The sequence below is a fragment of the Lithobates pipiens genome, unplaced genomic scaffold (genome assembly GCF_037356315.1).
Source record: "Lithobates pipiens isolate NorthernLeopardFrog02 unplaced genomic scaffold, aLitPip1_a1.2 Scaffold_18, whole genome shotgun sequence".
Classification (NCBI taxonomy): Eukaryota; Metazoa; Chordata; class Amphibia; order Anura; family Ranidae; genus Lithobates; species Lithobates pipiens.
Genome location: NW_027507758.1, coordinates 308670622 through 308697762, shown reverse-complemented (window position 1 = coordinate 308697762; position 27141 = coordinate 308670622). Strand labels below are relative to the sequence as shown.

The 27141-nt window shown below is 41.8% G+C and overlaps 1 protein-coding gene across 2 annotated transcripts in view; it reads right to left on the bottom strand.

Moving 5' to 3' along the window:
* The window catches only part of PNISR (PNN interacting serine and arginine rich protein), a 31683-nt gene extending 19334 nt beyond the window's left edge, over nt 1-12349 (bottom strand). For both annotated transcript variants that reach the window (XM_077487202.1, XM_077487203.1), the window contains exon 1: nt 12177-12349. The gene's annotated coding sequence lies outside the window, so the exon portion shown is untranslated. The remainder of the gene's footprint in view (nt 1-12176) is intronic.
* Nucleotides 12350-27141: the final 14792 nt, after the last annotated feature.

Here is a 27141-nt window from a genome sequence, read left to right as displayed (position 1 = left end):
CTAGAGGGGTAAGTGACGATGGTAAGGGTGCAATCAATAGCTCTATATAGGTCTCCAAGTCTCACATACCGCATATACTCACATATAGTCTGTCTCTCTGTGTATATATATATATATATTTTTTTTATCATGAATTTAAATTAAAATGAATTTATTGCCACCCATTATCAACACCTTTAGCGCACAAAAAGCAAAATAAATAATAAATAAATGCCTTGCTTTAACCAGATCCCGCCCACCCTATAGCAGATTAACGGTCGGGCAATAGATCAGTTAACCTGATTGGGCTTCATATGACGTCCTTCAGGATGCGCCGCTTATGTTCGCCTATCAGGGATGAGACGTGTCCCTCGGATCAGGGTAAACCACGTTTGCCATGTGATCAGCTGTGTCCAATGACAGCCGGTCACAACTGTAAACACAAGAGAAGTCACTAGCTGTACCCAGTTTCTTCTCCTCACACACCAATTGTGTGAGAATTAGAGAACAAGTTATATTTTTTTCACATTACCACATGCCCACCCCCCCAAAATAAAGAGAACCTGTCATCACCAGATCTGTCACACAGCTCATAAGCCACCGTCAGCATATCTGTCACAGCCCATCAGTGCAGCCTTAATCAGTGTAACTGCTAACATCACTGCCGCCCATCAGCAGTGTACCTATCACAGCTTCACATCAGCTACCATGTCCAAAAGAAATTTTTACACCTGAGGAGGTATATATATTATATATATATATTTTTTTTTTCCTTACTATGTTGGATGATGAGAGCAGCAGGGAGTGCTCACCATCCGATTCTGAATACAAGCCATTAGAGCAGGGCTTGACAAACTTTGCTTGGAATCTAGGAGCCAGCTAAAAAAGTTAGGAGCCGGGTCAGTAACGACGATCTGGACCTGTACCTGGCCTGACATGGAGACTAGTGAGGGGAAGATAGCGCCCACACCCCACCTGTCTCCAAGTCATTGCCCATAGCTCTTAGAGGGACATTTTATTTAGTTATTTTTTTTTCAAATGACAATTTTTTTAAATTGCATTTTAGTGTAAATATGAGATGTGAGGTCTCTCTGACCCCAGATCTCATATAAGAGGTCCTGTCACGCTTTTTTCTATTACAAGGGATTTTTACATTCCTTGTAACAGGAATAAAAGTGACATTTTTTTTTTTTTTTTTAAAGAACAGTGAAAAAAATAAAAGTAAAAGTTAAAATAAGAAAAAAAATAAAACTTTTTTAAACGCACCCTGTCCCGCCCGCATATGAAAGCATCGTTCAAACCACACGTGAGGTATCGCCGTGATCGGCAGAGCGAGAACAATAATTCTAGCCCTCGACCTCCTCTAACTCTCCACGGAGACAGGATACCCCCAGCTGTGCTGCCCCAGGCGTCAGGTCGCTAAGTCTAGTCGCAAATGCGACCGGGCGACCATGCGACCTGGCGCCCGGGTTTTGTCGAGCCCTGCATTAGAGCAGTGGACCAGGGACCGAATCAGAGGAGGAAACAGTCCAAAGACCTGCCTACCACCAGTAGCACCATACACCCCAACGGCACCAACACTAAACAGAGCTAGACCCCAGGAAGAAGAGCCCAGTACCAGCAATGGAATAATGCACCAGACCCGAATAATACGGGCCTAAATCTACCTTCCCAATGCCCTGGCAAACCCACTATGACTGCCTTTCAGCTCAGGGTCAGCTACAATTCCCCCTTTCACCACACAGCCAGGTGTACAGCCCAACACTCATAATTTTTCTGAATTCGATTATTTTTTTTCCCCTCAAGATTTGCTGCAGTACATGGTGGACAGCAACATATTGCCACCAACCACAATTTGTCCTATGCTTGTATGTTTCATTGGCGACGTCTCCAAGTGGATGAATTAAAATTGGTTTTGGCCCTTATGTTTAATATGGGGCTTACAAAGAAAAACAAAGTGCGATATTTTCTGCTGTCATGTCCAGGAGACGCTATGACATGCACTTCCTGCATTTCAATAATTCACATTGCCCTCCCGAGATCATCCCAACCATGATAAATTATATAAAATACGCCCACTAATAAATTATTTTTCCAAGTGATTTGCTGAAATATATGTTCCAGAACAAAGCATTTGTGCGGACGAATCCCTTTGTCCACTTCACTGGCCGACTGCAATTCAAGCAATATATTCACAGTAAGCACTCCAGGTACAGATTAAAACTCAACAAACGATGTGAAAAAGCCACAGGATATGTGCATGCCTTCTGTGTGTACAAAGACAAAGGCTCCCAGCTCCAGTGCCCAACGTACATCGGAACCAGCTGAAAGTGGCATTTTATCTCTTCCATATGGGCATGTAGAATTTGTACATCATTTATCAAAAGTCAACAGAAAGACTCAGCACCTTCCTCAAATATATTAAAGAAAATCTACCAGCAAGGATCCCCCCTCAGGAAGCATACTTTATGAGCAACTTTTTCCAGAAAACATTCCTCCCACAGAATCAGGAAGAAGATGCCAAAAGAAATGTGTATGCAGCAGAGGAGTTAGAAGAGACACCAGTTATTGTCCCCAATGTCCCCCCCAACCTGGCCTATGCATCGGAGAATGATTCAGACGTTATCACACAGCCCTCAGATATTAGTTCCCCTTAATTTTAACATCCTGTCATTTCCCCATTTCCAATACCTGTGCAGGCCATTTCCTGCTACCATGTTTCTACCTTCCACGTAAGGCTGGGATCACACCGCTGCGGCAGCGAGAACCGGATGTGATTTGCACCGCACTGCAGTGCAAATCACATCCGATCTCTCAGCCATACAGATAGTATGGCTGAATTCGCATCGCACCCGCCGCAAACTCGCACGGGACCCTTTTTTTGGTCCGCAGCAGAATCGGATCGCAATTCCTGTCCGAGTTTGCAGATCCCACTGCGAGATATGCGAACTGATCTGGGGGTGTCATTAACATTTCACTGACACTCCCAGCAGTCCGCATAGGGCAGTGTGAACTGCCGGCGGGAGGCATACGATGCGGGAAAACGCCGCTGATGATGTGAACCCAGCTTTAAAGTGGAAGTAAACCCATCCAGTAAACGGTTAAAAAAAAAAAACAGTTACATTTCCGGCACGTGGCGGGAATACAACTGTTGTTGTGAGCTCAACCAAACTGTCAAACTATCCAATGTCTGGTGTCATAACTGATCACATGTGCAGCATCATGGCAGTTGTAGATTAAACAGAGGCCAAGATGGCAGCTTCCTTGGCTGAAAACAATAGAAGGGTTTACTTCTACTTTAACTGACCCTGGCCTGTTTACCTCCAATGCTTCTGCCTACCGTATTGATGGTTTCTAAACCACGCTTCTGCCTTCCATGTGCACTGACATTGGCCTGTTTATCAACCATGTTTTTTTGGCTGCATGCTTAAATTGATGTTTTGCCCTGCTAGCAGCACGTTTGGAGTGGTGTATACCGCTCCTCCACCACTCCTGCCTATTGATATTAATGGGCACCACTGCCGAAGTGCGTGCATGCAATGCGATTTGCCAGCGGTGCTTCACGGGCGCATTTAACCTCTTCTTCGGCCGCTAGCTGGATTATATGCGCCCCACTAGCAGCTGAATAGCACAGCTAAAAGGATGGTAAAACAGGTAGTCAAAAATGTTGGACTAAAAAAAACAATGGGCTAACTTTACTGTTTTAGGTTTTTTTTTTTTTTTTTTAAATCATTTATTGTATTTTTTCCCCAAAAAAATTGCATTTGAAAGACCTCTGTGCAAATGCCGTGTGACATAAAATTGCAACAACTGCTATTTTATTCCCTAGGATCTCTGCTAAAAAAATATATATACTTTTTGGGGGGTCTAAGTGATTTTCTGGCAGAAAATACAGGATTTTTACTTGTAAGCAACAAGTGTCAGAAAAGATTTCGTCTTTAAAATGGTTAAACTGAGAACTCTACACACAGAGTTGAGTTTATTCATTCAAGTGTAAACATTGTATCTTTTTGATCTTTTCTTGGGAGACTGTCCAGAGAGGAAACAAGTGCTTCTATGAAGACTCAGGCAACTTACACTGACTTCTATTACAGAAGTCATTTCCAAGTCACGCTGTAGTTATAAATATTATAAATGTTATAAATATTTTATCAGCTCAATCGGCTGATGCCGATTAAAAAACTGCAAATATCGGCCGATATTTTTACTATCGATTTAAATCAAATCCACCCTGCCATAAGCACAGTAAAATCACAGCAAAATCACAGCAAAATCATGTGTGTTTTCTGCATCATTATTGCTCACTATTTCTTTATCGTTTTCGCTAGAGGTGCGCATCTTCATTGGTCTCACGATTAGATTATGATTATCTTGTCAACGATTTGATTAGATTCTGTGATGCATTACGATTGCTGATGATGGTTTTCATCACAAAAATTCTAACATTTACATCCTTTTCACACTGAAACATTTTTCAGGCGCTTTTGGGATAAAAATAGCGCCTGTAAAGAGACAGAAAAATGTCTCCTCTGCAGTCTCAGCGTAAAAGCCGGAGGGCTTTCACACTGAGGCAATGTGCTGGTAGGACGTTAAAAAAAAAAAAAAACTCCTGCAAGCAGCATTTTTTGAGAAATGAGTGGGCAGCGTCACCGAAGTGCCGCTTTACGGGTCTCATTTTAACCCTTTTTCGGCTGCTAGCGGGCAAAAACTGTCACAGAACCGCCACTAAAAATAGCCACGCTTTACAGCTGGCACCCCAGTCTGAAAGCAGCCTTAGAAGAACATTTTTTAATTTTATCTGCTTAAAAAAAAAATAAAAAAAAATAAAAGGACAATGCCCGCATATAGCAGCACAAGGACATGGAAGAGTCCAGGATATGAGGGAGGGGTGGCAACTGAAAGATGGAAGAATTCATGAATAAGAAAAGAAGGATAGAAGAGTCTGGGGATGTTGGAATCCATGAATAGTGAATGGAAGGCCAGAGGAGTCTGGAGATAGGAACTGAAGGATGGAAGAATCTAGAGATGGAGATGGATAGGAATAGACGCATGGAAGAATAAAAGTGTATAAAAAATGTTGGAAGAATCAAAAGTAGGATGTAATGATTGTCATCATGGAGTCCTTCAGGTGAGAAACATCAGAGGTAGAGGATCCCCTGTGGTGTGTACATGGCAGGGTTTGGAGGGTGATGGTCTCCTCCTGGAGTCCAGGGTTGGGGATGTCATTGTGCTTTCTGTATAAACAGAATTCCACCCAAAAGTGAAACTTCCACTTTGAGGCCTGACCCCCTAACATGTCACAACTGGCATGCCATTTTTTGGGGGGATTTTTGAAGGAGTGGGTACCTAGTTTTGACAGGAACCAAGCGGCCCTTCTGGGACACATCATAGCTGGTCCCAGAAGTTTGCCCAGCTATGCAGGACAATGCAGTGAGACATGCGCACCTGGCTGTGAAGCTGCAAGTAATACAGTAATATTGCCAGTGCCGTGGACAGGCGGGGGAGAGAAGGGAAGGTTTGGGTGGCCACATCACTGGATCGTGGGACAGGCGATTGTCTTTTTATTAAAAGTCAGAAGATACACTTTTTTGTAGCTACTGACTTTCAATAAACAAAAAGTTTGCAAGCGCCGCATGAATTAAAAATAACCTTGCTTCCTTAAAAAGTGCTCTAATCTGGAGCACTACAGGGTACAGGCATTCACACACACACTGCTGCTGGGAGCTCAGGAGGGGTTACAATCCACAGCTGACAAACAGCCCTGTGAAGTTCCCTGTTTTGTCTCTACGCTGACAGTTCCCTGGGCTCCCCCGCTTGCATCTTCCAGCACGGAGTGTGTATGAGGTGCAAGTAGAGTACAAACACATTTGTACTCTACTTACTGCTGTTAAAATACCTGCGCCTTAATACATTCCAATCCATCAAGTGTCCCGCTGTATGTGTGCTTTAAAAAAAAAAAAAAAATCTGGAGCTACGTACCGCATTTTTCAGTGTGTTCACATGGAGTATACATGCCGCTCATGTGGCTACCTGGCCCGCCTCTCATGTTTCTCCTGATATCAGTGGGAAATTCTCAACCCCACCCACTGACTGTAGCCATCAGATCAGAAAAGGGGCTGAGAATTCCCTGCAGATGTCAGGAGAGAAGTGAGAGAAGAGAAGAAAGAGGTGGGGGGCAGTCACATGAGTGACATGTACACTGTATGTCAGGGCTCGACAAACCCCGGTCGCCAGGTCGCATTTGCGCCTAGATTTCGTGTCCTGGCGACTGGGGCAACGCTGCTGGGGTATCCTGTCTCCATTTGGACCCCGAACTCCGCCGCGCAATTCCATCGTGCCGCGCCGGCCAGTAATTGAGGCCGCGGCTTTGCGGCCTACTAAAATCTTTCGGTAGTCTGGCGCCATCTTGTGGTGGATGTAGAAATTACACCCTATTCCAATAATGAAAATTCCTAATGGAGTGAAGCTCCCTGACTGTTTTTCACTGCCCGCCCATTTCCTTCCCCTAAATAAAATAATTTTTTTTACTTTTTACAAAAAAAAAAAATAATAATAAATATTATATATATATATATATATAATTTAATTATTATTATTTTTTTTTTTGTAAAAAGTAAAAAAAATTATTTTAATTAAGGGAAAAAAAAAAATATTATTTGTAATCCTCCCTGCTTGACCCCTTTCACAAGGGCTGTCTGATCAGGTTCACCTGTCAGTTTTTCAGGCGGACCTGATCTAACCCTTAGCGGGGATATGACGTTAAGAAGCGGGAACATGGCGGAAATAAAAGTCACATTCTTTTGTTAACCACTTCGTGCCCGCGCTATAGACAAAAGATGTCTACAGCACGGACACCAATTGCCAGGAGGGCGTCCCTGGACATCCTCCTGTTTAACTTCCCCTCTGAACGCCGCCATGGGCGCACATCGGGGAAGTTCTGTGTTGGCCGTGTCCCTTGGATACAGCAAATCACAGATCATGCTAAATGGCCAATCACAGCGGCCATTTAGCACTCAAGCGGTGTGTCCAATGAGAGGTGATCTCATATGTGGGGGGCTGGAGGCCATCTTCCCCTCACTTGTCTCCATGTCAGGCCAGGGACAGGTCCAGATCGCCGTCACGGACCTGGCTCCTAACTTTTTTAGCTGGCTCCCAGATTCCAAACAAATTTGTCAACCCCTGCTGTATGTACACTCACTGAAAAATGCAGTACGTAGCTCCAGATTTTTTTTAAAAGCACACATACAGCGGGGCACAGGATTTATTAAAACACTTATTTTAACAACTATACACCCAGGGAGCTCTCCCGGGACGGACAGGGCAAGTCGGGATGACGTCACCCGGCAGTCATATGCATCGATGGCACATCAGGGACAACAGAATCGCAATGAATCAATGCAGCAATTCATTTCGGCACCCCTAATTCTTTCTGGCTCAAAGTTCAGTGCATATCTACCTTTCACACCCCTACTGTGGTCACAAGGTTTACATTTCTTTTGACAACAATAAAAAGATAAAAATTTATAAATAAAAACGCAACAGAGTAAAAGAAATTAAAAGTTCCCCTGTGCAAAAACTATTGCGGGCATCAGTCCTGCACACACCCAAACAAACAATGATCGCCCTACACATATGTGAGATATCGCCATGAACGTCAGTTCATGGGCAGTAATTCTAGCACTAGACCAAATATATAGTGGTAACCTGTATAGGCTTTTAAAATGTCACCTATAAATAGTAAAAATGTACCATAGTCACCTTTGCACAAGCATGCGCAATTTTAACCACTTCTAGAGAATACAATAGCGGTTGTTGCAACTTTTTATCTCGCATGGTATTTGCGCAATTTTTCTAACGCTTTTTTGGGGGGGAAAGAAACAGTTTTGTGCTTTGAAAAAACAAAAAAAAAACCCAGTAAAGTTAGCCCAATGTTTTTGCATATGGTGAAAGATGAAGTTACACTGAGTAAATAGATACCCAACATGTCACGCTTCAAAATTGCACATGCTTGTACAATGGCACCAAAGTTCGATACTTAAAAATCTCCATAGGCTACACTTGAAATTGTTTTTACTGGTTACATGTTTTGAGTTACAGAGGAGGTCAAGTGACAAAATTATTGCTCTCACTCCAACGTTCGTGTCGATACCTCACGTTTGGTTTGAACGCTGTTTTCATATGTGGGCAGGACTTACGTATGCCTTCATTTCTGCGTGCAAGCACACTGTAATAGGAATATGACATGACAGGTCCTCTTTATAGTGAGATATGAGGTTAAGACCCCACATCTCACCACTAGCCTAAAAGCAAAAAATAAACCAATCACGGCTTCTCAGCCGGGGAGGTTGGGGTTTTTTTTTTTATTGCAGAGGCCGGGCGTGACATAACGTTGCGCCTGGCTTCCGATGATCATAGAGACTCCGGCGACCATCTGGTCCGCCGGAAATCTCTATGATCAACATCCGGGGCCGGTGGATCCTGTGTCTGACTCACCAATTGTAGCGGTGAGTCGGTAGAAGCACCGGAGGGGGGACGTCCCCTCTCTCCTCCCGTAAGAACGATCAAGCGGCAGAACAGTCGCTATGATTCTTCTTTTGGTGTAGGGAATCGCCAGCTGAAAACTGCAATATCTGAATAATGTCTTTAGCTACAGGCATCATTCAGATATTCCCGCTCAAAGTCTATCACATCATATGATGGTGGGCAGGCGTGAGGTGGTTAAAACATGACATGCTTGGTATCTATTTACTCATTGTTACATCATAATTTACAACAATTTTGTTATGTATTTTTTTTTTCATAAAAAAATAAAAAAAATGGGTTTAAAAAAACCATGGTGTGAAATAAAAAAATAAATAAAAAAATTGAAAACCACAAATTTATTCTCTAGGGCCCCAGCTTTAAAAATATATATAAAATGGGAGTTTTAACCACTTCGCACCCAGGCCAATTCTGACATTTCTCTCCTACAAGTAAAATTCATAATTTTTTTTACTAGAAAATTACATACAACCCCCAAACATTATATATGTTTTTTTAGCAAAGACACTAGAGAATACAATGGCGGTCGTTGCAACTTTTTATCTCGCACGGTATTTGCGCAGCAATTTTTCGAACACTTTTTTTCAGAAAAAAAAAGTTTTATGCTTAAAAAAAAAAAACAGTAAAATTAGCCAAATTTATTTGCATAATGTGAAAGAAAAAGATACTCCGAGTAAATAGATACCCAACATGTCACGCTTTAAAATTGCATGCGCTCGTGGAATGGCGTCAAACATTGGTATTTAAAAATCCCCATAGGCGACACTTTAATTTTTTTTTACAGGTTACATGTTTTGGGTTACAGTGGAGTTCTAGAGCTAGAATTATTGCTCTCGCTCTAACGTTCGCGGCGATACCTCACGTGTGGTTTGAACACCGTTTTCATATGTGGGCGGGACTTACGTATGCGTTCGCTTCTGCGTACGAGCTCATGGGGACAGGGGCGTTTTAAATTTTTCTCATCTCTAGGCTGGGAAGCCTAAAATCGAAAAACAAAAACGATCCTGGCTTCCTAGCCAAAACAGCGCTGTTAATTTGAATCCAGAGGCTGGGCGTGACGTCATAACATCGCGCCCGGCCTCCAAACGATCATAGAGACTCCGGGGACAATCTGGTCCGCCAGAAATCTCTATGGTATCATCCGGGGGCCCGCGGATCCCGTGACCGACTCACCGATGGAAGCGGTGAGTCGGTACAAGCACCGGAGGGCGTCCCCTCCCGCCACCCGTAAGAACAATCAAGTGGCGGAACAGCCGCTATGAACGTTCTTATGGTGCAGGGAATCGCCGGCTGAAAACTACGATATCTGAATGATGTCTGTGGCCTCAGACACCATTCAGATATACCGCCACAAAGCCCACGACGTCATATGACGTAGTGTGGGCGCCAAGTGGTTAAGTAATTTTCTAGCAAAAAATACTGACTGTTACACGTACACAAAGTGCCAGAAAAGGCCTGAAGAAGCAATAGATCCATACATTTTTGTGTGAATTGGAGACCCATAAGTTGACTGTAAAGACATAGCAGAGGCACTTTGATTGACATCATTCAGCATAATCAATAGGCACTGGATAGACTACACCAAGCATTAACATTTTTTAATTGTCACCTATGGGGATTTTTAAGTACCGAAGTTTGGAACCATTCCACGAGCGTGTGCAATTTTGAAGCGTGACATGTTAGGTATCTATTTACTCAGTTTTACTTCATATTTCACATTATGCAAAAAACGGCCTACGTTTCCTTTCTTAGATTTACCAAAATCAAACCACAAATAAGACTGAATTTTTCTTAGTTTCTGTCAGTATATTTTGTAAATAAGTAATTTTTCTCCTTCACCGATGGGGGCTAATATGCCGCACTTATGGGTGGCAGTGAAAACCAACACTGACTGGCATCATTAATGGCCACTGATTGCTGGCACTTGTGGGCACTCATTGCTGATGATCAGTGCCCCGATTACATACCTAGAAGTCCCCCTGTGAGATGCTGCTGTTCGGCTCTCCTCTCCACACACTGTCAGTGTGAAGCGAGGTGTGCCGATTGCCGGCATCTCCATGGTTACATGTGACCAGCTGTGATAGGACACAGCCGATCACATGGTTAAAGAGCCGCAGCTCTTTACAGAGATCGGGGTTGTGCCCTCTCCTAGCAACACGATGCGGCCAAAATGAGAAGCACAATTTTTTTTCTTAGAATAAACAGATCACAATTCTTGCAACGAAAAATCTTTCACATTAAAAAAATAAAAATAAAAATAAAAAAAAGGGCTAACTTCACTGGTTATTTTTTTTTTAAACTCATTAAAGTAATTTTTTCCAAAAAGACCACTGAGCAAATACAATGAGACATAAAATATTGCAACCACCATTTTATTCTCTAGGGTGTCTACTAAAAAAATATAATGTTTGAGGGGTCTAAGTCATTTTATAGCAACAAAGAAAAAAAAAAGAAAAATGATTTTAACTTGAAACCAACAAATGTCAGAAAAAGGTTTAGTGTTTAAACTTTTTTCACTTATAGTTTATTCCATTGACAAATTGTTACAATGTTTATACTTAAGTCAACTGATAAAGAATGTTTTGATTCTTGGCAGACTGCTTCTCTTCCTTTCTTTTGACAGCTGTGGCTTCAGAAGAGCAGAGAGAATTCTTTCCCGATTCTATGCAAACACTTTAGTCAAGATAAGGATTCGTGGCGATTAATCGTGCAGCTCTATGGCGCTGCCACGTTCACTGCGCGCCGTGAGAGCGATCGTCCTGTAAAGCCATCACATGACGTCCACCCAGAACGAGAGCCGCACCGCCCAGCCAACATTTGATGGTGGGCGGCAAGTGGTTAATTACACAAGATCGCTGTCTGATTAAGGTAGTAATTAAACTCACTTGGTGCCTTATCTGCATGAAAATAGCCTCAGAACCAGTGTAATACATATGTGTCAAGGGATGAGGTGGCAAGCCTACCCGAAACATATTGCAAAATGCCATGCAATTGCCAGAATCGCATTGCATGGGTGTAAACATCCACACGATGCAATTTAGGTGACGAAAGAAGCGCCCTGCACCATTTTGATGAGAACGGCTCACATCGCACATCACATGTGATGTGCACAGGAATGCGATTCGCATGCAGTGTACCGCACACACTAGTGTGAACCCAGGCTCAAGCATTACATATATTGAACATTACGTGCGGACCTTTGGGGATGACAGGGGCCACATGAAGCTCCCTTTAGCTCATACATTTGATATCCTCAGAGCTAGAATACCCCCAACACATGTATATGAGGGCAATCCTGCCTAAACGTGACACACAAGCAATGAATGAAGCCTAAACTGCCTGCGACCCCTTCATCCTCCATTCATAGGCTGTCCAGTGACCGGGAGGCCTGGTACACAGCCCACGCTGCGGCCTCCCGCCCTTTCCCGCTATTTCTCCTCAGCTGCCCCCTTGCACAGCTTGCCGCCTGCACAGATCAGGTCGTTATATCAATGTGGCTGTGTGGTAATACGAGACACCACATATTCTTCCCCTCCCCCGTTCTCAGGGCCGCTTCGGTAACAGCACAAGCGTCCGCGCCTGCGTACTAGGCCTGAGAAGGACGGCTAACTGCTGGGCGCAACGCTACAAAAGGGGGCCTTCCCCTATTCACTTACATGCAAAGGACACGATCCTGCTCGATATTAACCGTTCTCCGATAATATACTTCCGCTATAGGCCGCCCGGGAATCTCTACACGTCCCACAACGACGCTCCTCCCGTGGTAACCGAATCTTCCAGCCAGACAATATGGCGCTGTTACTTCGGCCAGCGGAAGTGATCACCAGCAAGTGTAGAGGTAAGAGTGAGCGACGCTGTGAAGGCTGGGGCACTCTGCTGCCATCTAGTGGTCGCTAGGCTCAATTCACAAAACTCTACCCTAGGATAAGTATGTTTAATAAAGTGGTAGTAAACATGCTTACACCACTTTTACCTACAAGTAAGACTTACCTGTAGGTACTGGAAATATTTCCTAAACCTGCACAGTTTAGGAGATATTTACCATATACGCTTGTGTACTGAAGAAAGGGCACAATCGTACCATTTCTAAAGGGCCTATGCCATGACCGGCGGCTCTCCTCCGAACAGTCACAGCGCCGGAGTCTAGAGCCCCGGAAGGAGTAGTGAAGATGGATGCTTCCACCAGTGGGGGGCTTTGTTTGCAGGTAAGTGCAACATAATGGGCTAGTATGCAATGCATACAAGCTCATTGTGTTATTACTTTGCAGGGGGGGGGGGGGAGAATAAATAAATCCTATCAGGGTTTACTTCCTCTTTAAACCCCTAAACATAATATATTACAGCTTACCAATTAGACTTTTTTTTTTATACTCCGCCCCCCCCTCCTTAGTTCCACCTGGTGATCCTGCATGTAACACACTTCTTGTCTTAGGCCTCATGCACACAGCACATAAGGCCCATCTCTCACAGACACCTTCCATTCTGATAGCAGCGTTCTAGCAGGAAAAAAAATAATTTGACACTTGAAAACACATCTAGGCACATCAAAGCACTTGGGCATTAAACTCTGTTCACATAAAGTTGTGCTCATAAGTTTACATACTCTGCCATAATTTATGATTTCTTGGCCATTTTTCAGAGAATATGAATGATAACACAAAAACATTTCTTTCACTCATGGTTAGTGTTTGGCTGAAGCCATTTATTATCAGTCAACCGTGTTTACTCTTTTTAAATCATAATGACAAAAGAAACTACCCAAATTACCCTGATCAAAAGTTTACATACCCTGGTGATTTTGACCTGATCGCATGCACAAAGGGGTTTGAATGGCTATTAAGGCCTGATTCACACCTATGCATTTTTAGTGCTTTTTGCATTTTGCAGCTTTGCTCTACAGAATGCTTTCCATTGGAAACCATGTTAAATGGACTGTAGAGCAAATATGCAAAAAGCACAAAATATGCATAGGTGTGAATCAGGCCTAAAGGTAACCATCCTCACCTGTGACTGGTATGCTTATAATTAGTGTGTGTGTAAAAGGTCAGTGAGTTTCTGGACTACTGACAGACCCTTGCATCCAGTGCTGCACCAACATTTCTGAATCCTTGGGAAAGCAAAATAATTGTCAAAGGATCTGTGGGAAAAGGTAAGTTGAACTGTATAAAACGGGAAAGAGATATAAAAAGATATCCAAGGAATTGAGAATGCTAATCAGCAGTGTTCAAACGTTAATCAAGCAGTTGGAAATGAGTGGTTCTGTTAAAACCAAACCACGGTCAGGTAGACCAACTAAAATTTCAGCCACAACTGCCAGGAAAATTGTTCGGGATGCAAAGAAAAACCCACAAATAACTTCAGGTGAAATACAGGACTCTGAAAACATGTGGTGTGGCTGTTTCAAGATGCACAAATAAAGAGGCACTTGAAGAAAGATGGGCTGCATGGTAGAGTCACCAGAAGAAAGCCATTACTATGCAATGCCACAAAGTATTGCGCTTACAATACGCCAAACAGCACAGAGACAAGCCTCAAACCTTCTGGCGCAAAGTCATTTGGAGAAATGACACCAAAATTTAGCTTTTTGGCCACAACCATAAACGCTACATTTGGAGAGGAGTCAACGAGGCCTATGATGAAAGGTACCCCATTCCTACTGTAAAAAACAGTGGTGGATCGCTGTTGTTTTGGGGATGTGTGAGCTACAAAGGCACAGGAAATTTGGTCAAAATGTATGACAAGATGAATGCAGTATGTTATCAAAAAATACTGGAGGAACATTTGCATTCATCAGCCAGGAAGCTGCGCATGGGACGTACTTGGACATTCCAACATGACAATGATCCAAAACACAAGGCTAACTCGACCTGTCATTGGCTACAGCAAAATAAAGTGAAGGTTCTGGAGTGGCCATTCCAGTCTCCTGACCTCAATATCATTGAGCCACTCTGGGGAGATCTCAAAACATGCAGTTCATGCAAGACAGCCCAAGAATTTACAGGAACTGGAAGCTTTTTTCCCAAGAAGAATGGGCAGCTTTGCCATCTAAAATAAAGAGCCTCATCCACAAATACCACAAAAGACTTCAAGCTGGCATTGATGTTAAAGGGGGCAATATATGGTATTAAGAACTGGGGTATGTAAACTTTTTTGATCAGGGTCATTTGGCTAGTTTCTGTTGTCATTATGATTTGAAAAGAGTAAACACAGTTAATTGATAATAAATGGCTTCAGCCAAACACTAACCATGAGTGAAAAAAAAGTTTTTGTGTTATCATTCATAATCTCTGAAAAATGGCCAAGAAATCATAAATTCAGCCAGGGAATGTAAACCTGACATAGTTACATGCAACCTATGAGCACAATTGTATATGTGGTGCGGGAAAGGCTGCAAATCCTGAGCATTTCCTGCACTGCACTGAAATTGCACTCAGTTCATGTAACCTGCCACTGGCGTCAATGTTAGAGGCTCCAAAATGGCGGGGGATCGGCGTATAACACGCACCCGCATTTTCCCCCTGATTTTAAGGGGAAAAAAGTGCGTGTTATACGCAGATAAATACGGTATCACTCAAGCACTTGACCCACCTAGCATTAACACGCATTTATAGGCGTCGAGAATTATTATTTTTTTCTGCCAAAACACGGGGTGTTTAGAGACATAAATATAATTTCCCAGATGTCCGTAAGAGCAGTTAAAACGTCCAGTGTGCATGAGCCCTAAGGGGTCTGCATTCTGAATAGCATAGTAAAGCAGACACCTTTTGGACAGCAGCATTGTCAGTCTGGAGAGAGGGTAGTGTTGGACTAGCAGATTTAGATGGTATTGACCAATACAGTGGTCTCCAAATTTGCATCCCTTTGCTTGCTTTTATCTGGCCCATGAGGCACACTTACTCCCACTGATACAAGCCACTAGTCTTGCTACAGACACCAACGATGGGGCACTATTCCTTCCACATACACCAAGAGTGGGGCACTGTTTCTCCAACTGATGCCAATGATGGGACACTATTCATCCTACTAATACCAATGATGGAGAACTATTACTTCCACTGACACCAACAACGGGGCACTAATCCTTCCATCTAATACCAATGATAGGGCAATATTCCTACCACTGTTAATGATGGGGTACTATTCCTACTGCTATTACCAATGATCAGGTACTATTCCTTCTACTAATATAAATGATGGGGCTTTATTCCCCCCAATAATACCAACGATGGAGCACTATTCCCTACCTTTTTAATAGCAGTGATGGAGCAATATCTCCCCCCCCCCCCCATGCATACCAATGATAGGACACAATTCCCCCTATTAATAACAAAGATGGAGCACTATTCGATCGATTCCCACTATTAATACCAATGATGGGGCACTATTCCCCCTAATTAATACCAAACACGGCAGCTATGTAATTTTTAATTCCCACTGATAAACAAGCCTAAAACACTTTCTACTCCCACTTGCCACAGTGGGAGTAGACCCCTTCAGTGGTATGCACACTGTAACAGCATTGTTGACAGGTAAGAAAGAATCACCTAGTATTTTTGACTGTTGCTGTGTAAAACAGAGCTATATTTGAAATGTTTTCACTTCACAGTGTAAACTTTTCAAACTTGGCGGTAAAATTGAACCACTAATTTCTCCATCTTAGGTGGATAACCTGATGTTGCATCACACCACTGGTCACACACTTTAAAGCAACTTCTACCTAGAACCCTTATAAGGTACAAAGGCACTTCCACCCGCTCTTTTGCTACAAGTATGGGTTTTTGCTCACTCCTTCCAGACACACTTGCCCGTTTTCCCCACACTCTACTGTATGAGTACCCCAAAGCGTAAGAAAAATACCTTTTACTTGTAGCTATGAAGGAGACCAGGCAAAAAGGAGCCAATTCTAAACAATAGGTGTACATTCACCCTGCCAAAGGCCCTCAACACTCAAATTCAGAGTGACGATGCATCCCTTGCACCGAATCAGGTCTCAGAACTGAATTCTTGCTCATATAGCAAGCAGCTTACTTGATAAAAGCAGAATTTTCTGCATCCACGTCACATTTTCTCGAATTGCCGCCTTAATTCAGCCATCTCTGTCCAAGGGTCTGAAATGCCCTGCATCTCTTTCTATTCCCTTTTCTCAATGGAATTGGACCCTATATGCTGGTCCTAGAGGATGCTGAATCAAAGGGGAAAGAAGAGGGCGTTGAGGCAGTGTTGGATGAAGCTGCAGAGGATCTAGCTACAAAACATTCCTTGTTCATGAACAGATATACTGAGAAGTTTGACACCCTTAAGAATTCCCTCAGGGAACTGTGTGGAAAATGAGGGTGCTTGTGCCCAATTCATGTACTTGTCAATACATGAATTTGTCATTGTCTACAATAAGGAAGGAGTGTTCGCGTTGGATACTGCCCCTGGCCACTGTGCTCATCACACTGACAGGCACATGGCCAAAGCCTGATGAGAAACTGAGAGACTAGTTCCCCATCAAGTCTGCTTTACTTTTGATTGACCACACACGAAAGTGGCAGATCCTTAGCAGGTATTCTGTCTAATAGTAGCTTTGGAATCCACCCACTGCTGTGCACCATCAATCGCAAGCAAGATCGGCCTAAGAGTTCCCCATCAGGCTCTGCCCCCCCCCCCCCCCCCCCCACAGATGGACCGTATTTGAGTTGTTGGGTGGGTGAAGCCTGATGTGGAAATCTGAGACTAGTTCCCTTTCAGGTCCACCTTACCTTTGACTGATAGTAATGTACACACAAGCCACCCCACTCCTTTTCTCCTGTATGTCTATTTTGGGTTGTCCTAATTGTTTCTTATCTGTGAACTGGCATTAATTATTTTAGAATTTGCACAGCCATAGTGACAGATTCTTAAAAGTGTAGTAAAATTACTTGAATCTGGTGCACGTGTTTGTTCTTGTACCAAAACTAGAATAATGCTTTCATGAATTTGGCACTTGTGTGACGGACTGGGGTTTATATGGTCACAAAACAGACATCCCAAAGCAAAGTACATATTCGTTTTATTTTATTTTATTTCTAAGCAAAGAAATACCTTCCTGCTAGTCTATCAATAACCAGTAGATTGCAGAGAAGGTACACAGAGTCTATATAAGGCCACACCATGTGACTGGAAATTAAACTACTTCCAGCCATAACGTCAGTGGTCATATCTCATGCTGTTTGTGTGATTTCTTTTGCAGGTATGTACTCTAAATCGTTCTCAATCTGTATTAACCTGTGATAGAAAGATTCCTAAATATCTTGAGCAGATGCAGGAAAAGTCTCAGCAGATTTTATGCTATAGTTTTATAAATTAGTAAAAATGCGGCGCTACCAAAAAATTTGCTAAATAAAATCAGTGTATAATAATCTCAAATAAATGTGAATCAAATAATATACACTAAATATAAATACAATAAGTAATGAATAAATATCAAAAAATGTAAACAAATATACGTGTATACAATAAACGTGCAAAGATAGTGAATAGAAGTCCGTGATAAAATATTCAGACACCTAAACAGTCCACATAGACAATCCAGATGCAAACAAACATAATAGAATATCCAAAAAAATATTAGTGAAATAACGTGAAAAATAAATAGATATTTAGTCCATAATTAAAGTGCATTAGTGACTGATGCCATTGCAAAATTAATGGATAAAGTTCATGCAAAAAATGTGATCAGACGATTCCCACAAGTGCCAAATCACTGCAAGCTTCAGTGCTTAATGGGTGCACCACCTATTTCCCCCAGCCTCTCACCTCCAATAACTGGTATACAGGCACTGTATAAAGGGTAACTGCTGGCTTCTACTTTGTTCACACTGCTTCACCGCTGATACTGTGAGGATATCTATTACTTGCCCTCCCAATAGCTCCAGGGTATCCAGGCCATACAGGATAAAAAAACACAGAGGGCTCTCATGTGCAGTAACTTCGCTATTTAATTGAAAGAAACAGTAAAATCCACACTTACATTTAAAATATCAGCAAAATGTGCAGCAGACGCGGACTTCCGGTTTCGGCCGAAAACCGGAAGTGATGGGTCCGACACCGAATTCCTTCCCTGACGCGTTGCGTTACAGAACGTAACTTTTTCAGTATCAGCGGTGAAGCAGTGTGAACAAAGTAGAAGCCAGCAGTTACCCTTTATACAGTGCCTGTATACCAGTTATTGGAGGTGAGAGGCTGGGGGAAATAGGTGGTGCACCCATTAAGCACTGAAGCTTGCAGTGATTTGGCACTTGTGGGAATCGTCTGATCACATTTTTTGCATGAACTTTATCCATTAATTTTGCAATGGCATCAGTCACTAATGCACTTTAATTATGGACTAAATATCTATTTATTTTTCACGTTATTTCACTAATATTTTTTTGGATATTCTATTATGTTTGTTTGCATCTGGATTGTCTATGTGGACTGTTTAGGTGTCTGAATATTTTATCACGGACTTCTATTCACTATCTTTGCACGTTTATTGTATACACGTATATTTGTTTACATTTTTTGATATTTATTCATTACTTATTGTATTTATATTTAGTGTATATTATTTGATTCACATTTATTTGAGATTATTATACACTGATTTTATTTAGCAAATTTTTTGGTAGCGCCGCATTTTTACTAATTTATATATCTAATTCTGGTGCAGAGAACACTTTTTTATGCTGGCTGCTTCCTAGATACATTATTTCTTTCCTGTAGGTTATCTCAGGTGGAGCGCACTAGCATTTTCTTATTATATTTATGCTATAGTTTTGCTGTAATTAGAAGTTTAGAACAGCATGTGTGAGAAACAAGTGAAAAGGGCATAAAAACATGAAAATACTGCATTAGTCAGAACAAATGTCTATTATAAGCACTAAACCATTCTAAATAGGTATATTTAAACCTGATTTATGAAAAATTACATCGATTTAGAAAGCACATGTTGAAAACTGTTATTAGAATGGGTGAAAAAAAAAAAAAAAACTATTGTATGTAAAGCTTATGAATTGCTTTATAAAGACAGGCAATGTGCACCATCTAGTGCTTAAAAAAAAAAAAGAGTACTACCGAAATAATGTCTATTAAAGCAATGCATTGCCAGTATGATTATTGCACAGTTAGTGTACCAGAGAGATAAAGATAATTAGAACACTGAATATCAGAAATTATGTTATTACAATATAGTAATGTACATTGTTGTAACTACATTTTAAAATACTTTAGTTAAAATCTGTATTATATATTGTTAATGGTTATAAACATGTGACTATAAAAATGTAAAAGATGTATTGTTATGTAAAAATGAAACTACTTCCAGCCATAAAGTCAGTGGTCATATCTCATGCTGTTTTTGTGATTCTTTGCAGTCCACGCCAAGCTGATCACCTTATCTCACTGCGTCTACAATCATCGGCTCTCTTAATTCACATTTTGAGGCCGGTAACACTTGCATATCAAAAGGTGCCATATGGACAGAAGAGTGACGATACTATTTTATGGAATTCCGCTGATAATGTACAGTCTATATTGACTGGGACATTTTTTTGCTGCCAAAAATCTTTGATAAACTCTACCCAGTGAAAAAAAAAGTTTGCACAAAAAATGTGGTTGAAACTGCTCACAGAAATGTATTTTTTTTTTTTTTTTTAAATCCCTTTACCCTGGCAGTCCTGGCCATGCAACTAACTCTTGCTGTTGTTTCTGTATATCAAACTGAGAATAACTGAGCTAGGACAATGTATAACGAACATATGATTGTCTTTAAACATCATTCTTTTGCAGAGCAATAACTGCCTTCTGCTCTTCTTTTCTGTGTACAGTATAAGCCCTGAAACACCTCATGGGACAAATATCCAGAATGGAAAGGCACCTCTCATGTATGCCTTTTCAAGGAAGTCGTCTGTTTGGAAAGGAGCTTAACAAATGTTTTGCTTTCTCAAAAGTGACAAAACTCCCCTCCTCCGCATCTCCTAGCTCCTGTAAACACCTCCATGTTCTAACCAGACTTCTACTTCAAAACCTAAGTTTAGTCCTTTCTTTTTGCACACAGTCTAACCCACAAAAACCACCAAGCTCCCATCAAAAGCTCTTTTCACAATGAAGGGGCACCCTCACGCTTAAAATGGTTGTAAAGGCGCAAGGATTTTTACCGTCATGCAATCTATGGATGAAGGTAAAAAACTTCTGTGTGCAGCAGCCCCCCTAAAGCCGCGTACACACGGGCGGACTGTCTGGCCAACTTAGTCCGTCAGACAATCCGACGGACAGTCCGTCCTACTTTCGAATGAACGGACTTGACCACACACGGATGCACAAACAGTCCGTCGAAAGTTTGCGCGATGACGTGTACAGCACGTACGACGGGACTAGAAATAGGAAGTCCAATACACAGCAATGCAACCTTTCGCCGTGTAAATCCTTTCTGAGCATGCGCCATACTTAGTCCGTCGAACTAGCCTACTCACGAGCGGATTGTCCGCTGAAACCAAAGTCTGACGGACAATATTACGGAAATTCCGAAATACTTAGTCCGCCAGACTGCACGCTGAAAAAGTCAGCTGAAGGCCACACACGAGCGGACTGTCTGCTGAAATGTGTTTCGACGGACTAAGTTGGCCAGACAGTCCGCCCGTGTGTACGCGACTTAATACTTCCCTGAGCCCTAACTCGATCCAGCGATGTCCACAGGAGCCTTGCCTCTCTGGGGACTCGCACTCCTGATTGACTTTTGACAGCAGCCGAAGCCACTGTCTCCCGCTGCTGTCAATCAGTCAGTGAGCCAATCAGGAGACAGAAGGGGTGGGGCCAATGCGTGGCTCCATGTGTGAATGGACACACACAGCTGTAGCTCAGGAGTGTCTTCTGGGGTGACCCCACAGCAAGTTGCTTGCTGTGGGGACACCAAGCAGGAGGGAGGAGTGGCAGTGTGGGACATGAGAAGAGGAGGACCCGGGCTGCTCTCTGCAAAACCACTGCACAGAGCAGGTACAGTAGCTCACATTTTTGTAAATATTTTATTATATCTTTTCCTGTGACCACACTGAACAAATGAAACTTTGCTACAATTTAAAGTAGCGAGGTTACAGCTTGTACAACACTGTAAATTTGCTCTCCCCTCAAAATCACTCAATATACAGCCATTCATGTCTAAACTGCTGGCAACACAAGTGGGTACAGCACTAAGTGAAAATGTCCAAATTGGGTCCAAAGTGTCAATATTTTGTGTGGCCACCATTATTTTCCAGCACTGCCTTAACCCTCTTGGGCATGGAGTTCACCAGAGATTCACCGGTTGCCACTGGAGTCCTCTTCCACTGCTCCATGGTGACGTCATGGAGCTGGTCGAAGTTAGAGACCTTGCACTCCTCCCACCTCCCATTTTTTTTTTCTTCAATATTTTTTAATGAGTATTTAATTTAAAACAGAAAATGTAATACAGGTCGTATAACACATTCCATATACAACAAATGCATTTGAATATAACTTTGGTCTTGATTTGTAGTAACATAGTAAAATCTAATCAGAAAAATAAACTGAAGAGCGCATACCCGTATGATTTACGATATCATCATTGTTTGTTAGTATATTTAGGCCATATGGACCATCCTTTGTCAAAGATGTGGCATTGCATAGAATTAATAGCTATAAGACGTTGGAATGTGTAGTTTCTATGGACTGCTCTAGTGATGTCTGTAGGGTTTATGGAGGTTTTGGTTTTCCAATTACAAAGAATTAGTGCTCGCGATTCTAAAAGGATGTGGGTCACTACTGGTCTGAAGGTAGGTGGGAGATTCTCTATACCTAAATGTAAAATTGCCAGAGCTGGTGTCAGATGGGTTAATACACCTGTCAGAGAGGAGATTAGTTGGAATATTTGTTTCCAAAGGCTTCTAACATTAGGACAGTGCCAGAGCATGTGTAATAAGTTTCCTGTTTGTCCGCAGTCCCTCCAGCATTGTGCAGATGAACCTGGGAAGTAGTTGGCCATTCTATATGGGGTGTAGTGCCACCTATTTGCTATTTTTATTGTAGTGTTGCCATTGGTCGTCTGATGATGTGGTGCCTAAGTCATCCTCCCATTTACTGTTTTTTTTTTTTTTTTTTAATGTAAGCTTGTTACCTATAGGATTATAGAAAAATTATATACCTTCCCTTTCTAGTTTAGTATCCAAGATAGATTGCCAAGCTTTGGGAGGTAAGCTTATCCGTGGGCTTGGCTGTCGTCGTAGAAAATGAGTTATCCGTAAGCATGTGAACAGCATGTTGTTCAACAATTGACAGCACTAGGATTTTTGCCTCTAATACTTGTATTGGCAGCCTATAGTTAATGTCTTGTACCTCCGGTTTGTGTTTAATTGAGAAGGAATCTCCAGGATTTTAATGAGGTCTGCATGGGCGGAGAAATAGTAGACATGTCCCATGGTGATCATGTGTCGCCTAAAAGTAGAGCTGTTAGGTCTTTTGTGGGTACCGATGACATTTCTATGTCCACCCATAGTGGGGTATCATGCTTGCGTAACCAGTATTTGGTGTCATCAAGTCTAACTGTCCATAGTCATATATATTTACTAGTCCTGCTCTTCCCACTTTCCTATGGAAGGCAAGGTTGTTTTGTGAGCATCTGGCTTTTTTGCCCAACCAATCGTATTTCCCGCTTATATTGGACAGTTGTTTAAGGTATAGTTGTGGTATATGCATTGGTAGGGTGCGGAAAACTTATAAGATTTGTGGTAGTATCATAATTTTGTAAGCTGTTATTCTACCTAGCCATGATATTTCTCTTTTTGACATCAGTACATGTTGGCATTCATGAACTGTAGCTCCCCAGTGCCTGCAGCACTCAATGCCCCAGACCATGACACTCCCACCACCATGCTCGACTGTAAGCAAGATACACTTGTCTTTGTACTCCTCACCTGGTTGCCCCCACATGCGCTTGACACCATCTGAATCAAATACGTTTATCTTGGTCTCATCAGACCACAGGACATGGTTCCTGTAATCCATGTCCTTAGTCTGCTTGTCTTCAGCAAACTGTTAGTGGCCATTCTTGTGCATCATCTTTAGAGGAGGCTTCCTTCTGGGACGACAGCCATGCAGACCAATTTGATGCAGTGTGTGGCGTATGGTCTGAGTGCTGACAGGCTGACCCCCACCCCCTCAACCTCTGCAGCAATTCTGGCAGCACTCGTGTCTATTTCCCAAAAACAACCTCTGGATATGATGCTGAGCACGTGAACTCAACTTCTTTGGTCGATCATGGCAAGGCCTGTTCTGAGTGGAACCTGTCCTGGTTAACCACCGTATGGTCTTGGGCACTGTGCTGCAGCTCAGTTTCAAGGTCTTGGCAATCTTTTTATGTAGAGCAACAATTCTTTTATTCAGATCCTCATTTTTTTAAAATTTTTTTTTTTTTACCATGAGGTGCCATGTTGTACTTCCAGTGACTGGTATGAGAAAGTGAGAGGGATAACACCAAATTTAACACACCTGCTCCCCATTCACACATGAGACCTTGTAACGCTATACATCACATGACACCGGGGAGGGAAAATGGCTAATTGGGCCCAATTTGGACATTTTCACTTAGGGGTGTACTCACTTTTGTTGCCAGCAGTTTAGACATTAATGGCTGTGTTGAGTTATTTTGAGGGGACAGAACATTTACACTGTTCTACAAGCTGTACCATCACTACTTTACATTGTAGCAAAGTGCCATTTCTTCAGCGTTGTCACATGAAAAGATATAATAAAATATTTATAAAAATGTGAGGATTGTACTCACTTTTGTGAGAGACTGTAAGTATAACATGTTTGGTTCTTGTTTTTAAATACAAGGCATTGATATCACTTTAAGAGTAGGGGGACTTGCAGTTTGTATCTATTTGGGTCACAGATGTCCCGGACCTGTGGGCTCAATTGCAGTGGCAGCTGGTGCTAAAAAATCTTTGGGGGGGAGAGGGCGCAGAGGACAAGGGAGACCTACCTACAAATGGAGCCGTCCAGCGGTCACGGCCCCCCTCATACCCGTAGCGCCCATGAGGGAGACAGGACTCCAACAAAATGGCCACAGACATACTTCCTGTTTTTACATATAAATTGATGTAGCTTACAACAAATCCGGTTCCCCTGATGAAGTCACATATTGTGACATAATGCATAGGGAGTGGCCAGATGCCGACTGAACCGGAAGTGACGTAAGAGGCATCTGTAACATTGAATTCACATCTCTGCTGCTTTTAAAATCTTTTTCTTTGTAAGTGCCTATTTGGCCATTCAATAAACTTGTTAGTATATACGGTTTTGCACTATGGGAGATTCTTTTTTTTTTTTTTTTTATCCCCCTATATATGTCCGTTCTCTGAACGAGTGTGTTGAGAATCCGGAAACCACCATTTGCTGGCGAGATACCACTTGTCATCATTGGATCCATGGATGTTCCCCAGCTATGCTGACCCTTTTTTTTAGCGACAAATACTTCATATTGAGGTAAGACTCCAGAGAGCATTAAGTGGGGTGCACAAAGGTTTTGTTGAAGAATACGTTTTATGCACATTCAGCACTTTATCCATTGGTCCATTTTTGATAGAGTGAACGATTGTGTTACTAGGACTATTTGGGACTTAACATATTTGCACAGTCTCTTTTATAGTATATTTACACAGTTTGTTATATTTTGCACAATTGGACCACGATTGATTTTGGTTATTATATATTTTGACTTATTTTGCACAGGAGTTTATGCACTTAATACACTTTTTGCTACAGTTGTTAGCCATTGATGTGCTTATTCATGCACTTTGTACAGGATAATATTTGTTTATTTTGCACAAGAGATTGATATTTATGTAGGAGTTATTTATTTAGGATTAGAGTTCATATAGTTACATCAAAATTGCGCTGATCAATTTTTATCTATAGCCATCATTATATTTTTGCCACTCTGATGCTATGTGTGAGAAGGCAGTGTGTAGTTGATAGCCCTGCCCTTAGAGCTCCATAAAACTGTCAGATCTAAATTTAAAGAGAAGTTCACAAGGTGGCTTGCAATTTGTTGGCCTTAACTCATAGTGTATGCCAGCACATTTTACAGATTGGCTGAATTCCTAGAGTTCAGCTGTAAGTTCAGACAGAAGTCAGAATGGTTTACAGAGATAACATTTTTCCCTTTGATCCATAGCAGAAACAATCCTAAACTCCAAATGGGCCCTGGTTACATTTTGTGAAAAAAATGGCTGGCTTATATGTCCCTATTTTTTATGGTCCAAGTATGTTGTTGAGGTTTTACCTTACATCTTGGGCCTCCATATTGGATCATACTGCGCCCTCTACATTCTCCCTTCTTTTCAACCCATATACCCAATTTCCCTCCACAGTAGGAGCAAGGCTTAGCTGGGACTTTTTCTTTGCAAATGCTGTGTGGGGGTCACACGGGTGTCCACTGAGGTGATGAAAAAGCAGGTGTTTAGCTACAGTATGTGGGTTACTAACAGGGATCAGATAAAAGATTAGTTGGGATAATGCTAGGGGTTTACTGTTAAATATATTATGAAGACTCTACTGTTATGTAAACCTTCAAAAGAGATCAGATTGATGTAAAAGATCTTTTAAATACGTGATATATATATATATATATATTTCTAATCCAAACTTTTTTTTTATTGACAAGAATAGTAAGAGATTGGCACATCACAGTACAAAAGGATATACATGACAGCCAAGAGCACAAACATTGTGCATAAAGTAAAGAGCGAAATAAAGACAGTCACATCATATTTGGTACATATACAAAGTTTTTTTTTGTAAAGAAATAAAAATCATTTAGAAAAAAGAGAAAATACAAACAAAAACAACCAGGGCCTGTTAAGGGACAATTGCTCAGAATGGCATATTTTTCTACTTTTGAATATAAAACTCAGGGAAATTCCCAAGCTCAGGCTAAAACCATTTTAACTCTTGGTGGGTTCAAAATTGTAACAGCCTATCCATTACTAATTGTGGTGGGGTGAGACTTGGGTTATCAAGCCAAATGGGAATACATTTATTAACTGCTTTTTGATGGTGATAAGCTAATTGTTCTCTAGGTAGAAGGGAGTTAACATAGGCGATCCACTGCCCCTTAGTAAGCACAGTGGCTGCCAAGCAAAATCTGGCAATCAGCTTTCTAGCCAGGTACTTAAAATCTTGTTTCTATGAATAGTTTGCAAATTTATATGTCCATGGGATAAGCATTATTTGCAATCACATATGCAGACTTGGCTTTCTGCTTTACAGTGCTACACAATAGTTTTGCTTTACTGCTCCTTCTCACAATGCGAGTCTATAGTTTCCCAACTCTGTAAAACCTATGCTCGTCCTATGCAGCTGATATCTCATCTCAACAGTAGTTAATTAGGGAGTGACCGTGGTGAAATATGTAGCTCATTTTAGTGGCTAATCTGCTTATCTATACTTTAAACACAAACTATTACCAGAGCTGAAGGGATGTATGCTCCATATTGGAAAGGAAGGTGGTAAAGTGTGTTTGTATCTAGCTCACCCCCACATTAAGATCCCCTGTACCCATGAGGCTCACATAGTGCCCCTATTTGAAAAAAAGGAAAGCAGTCC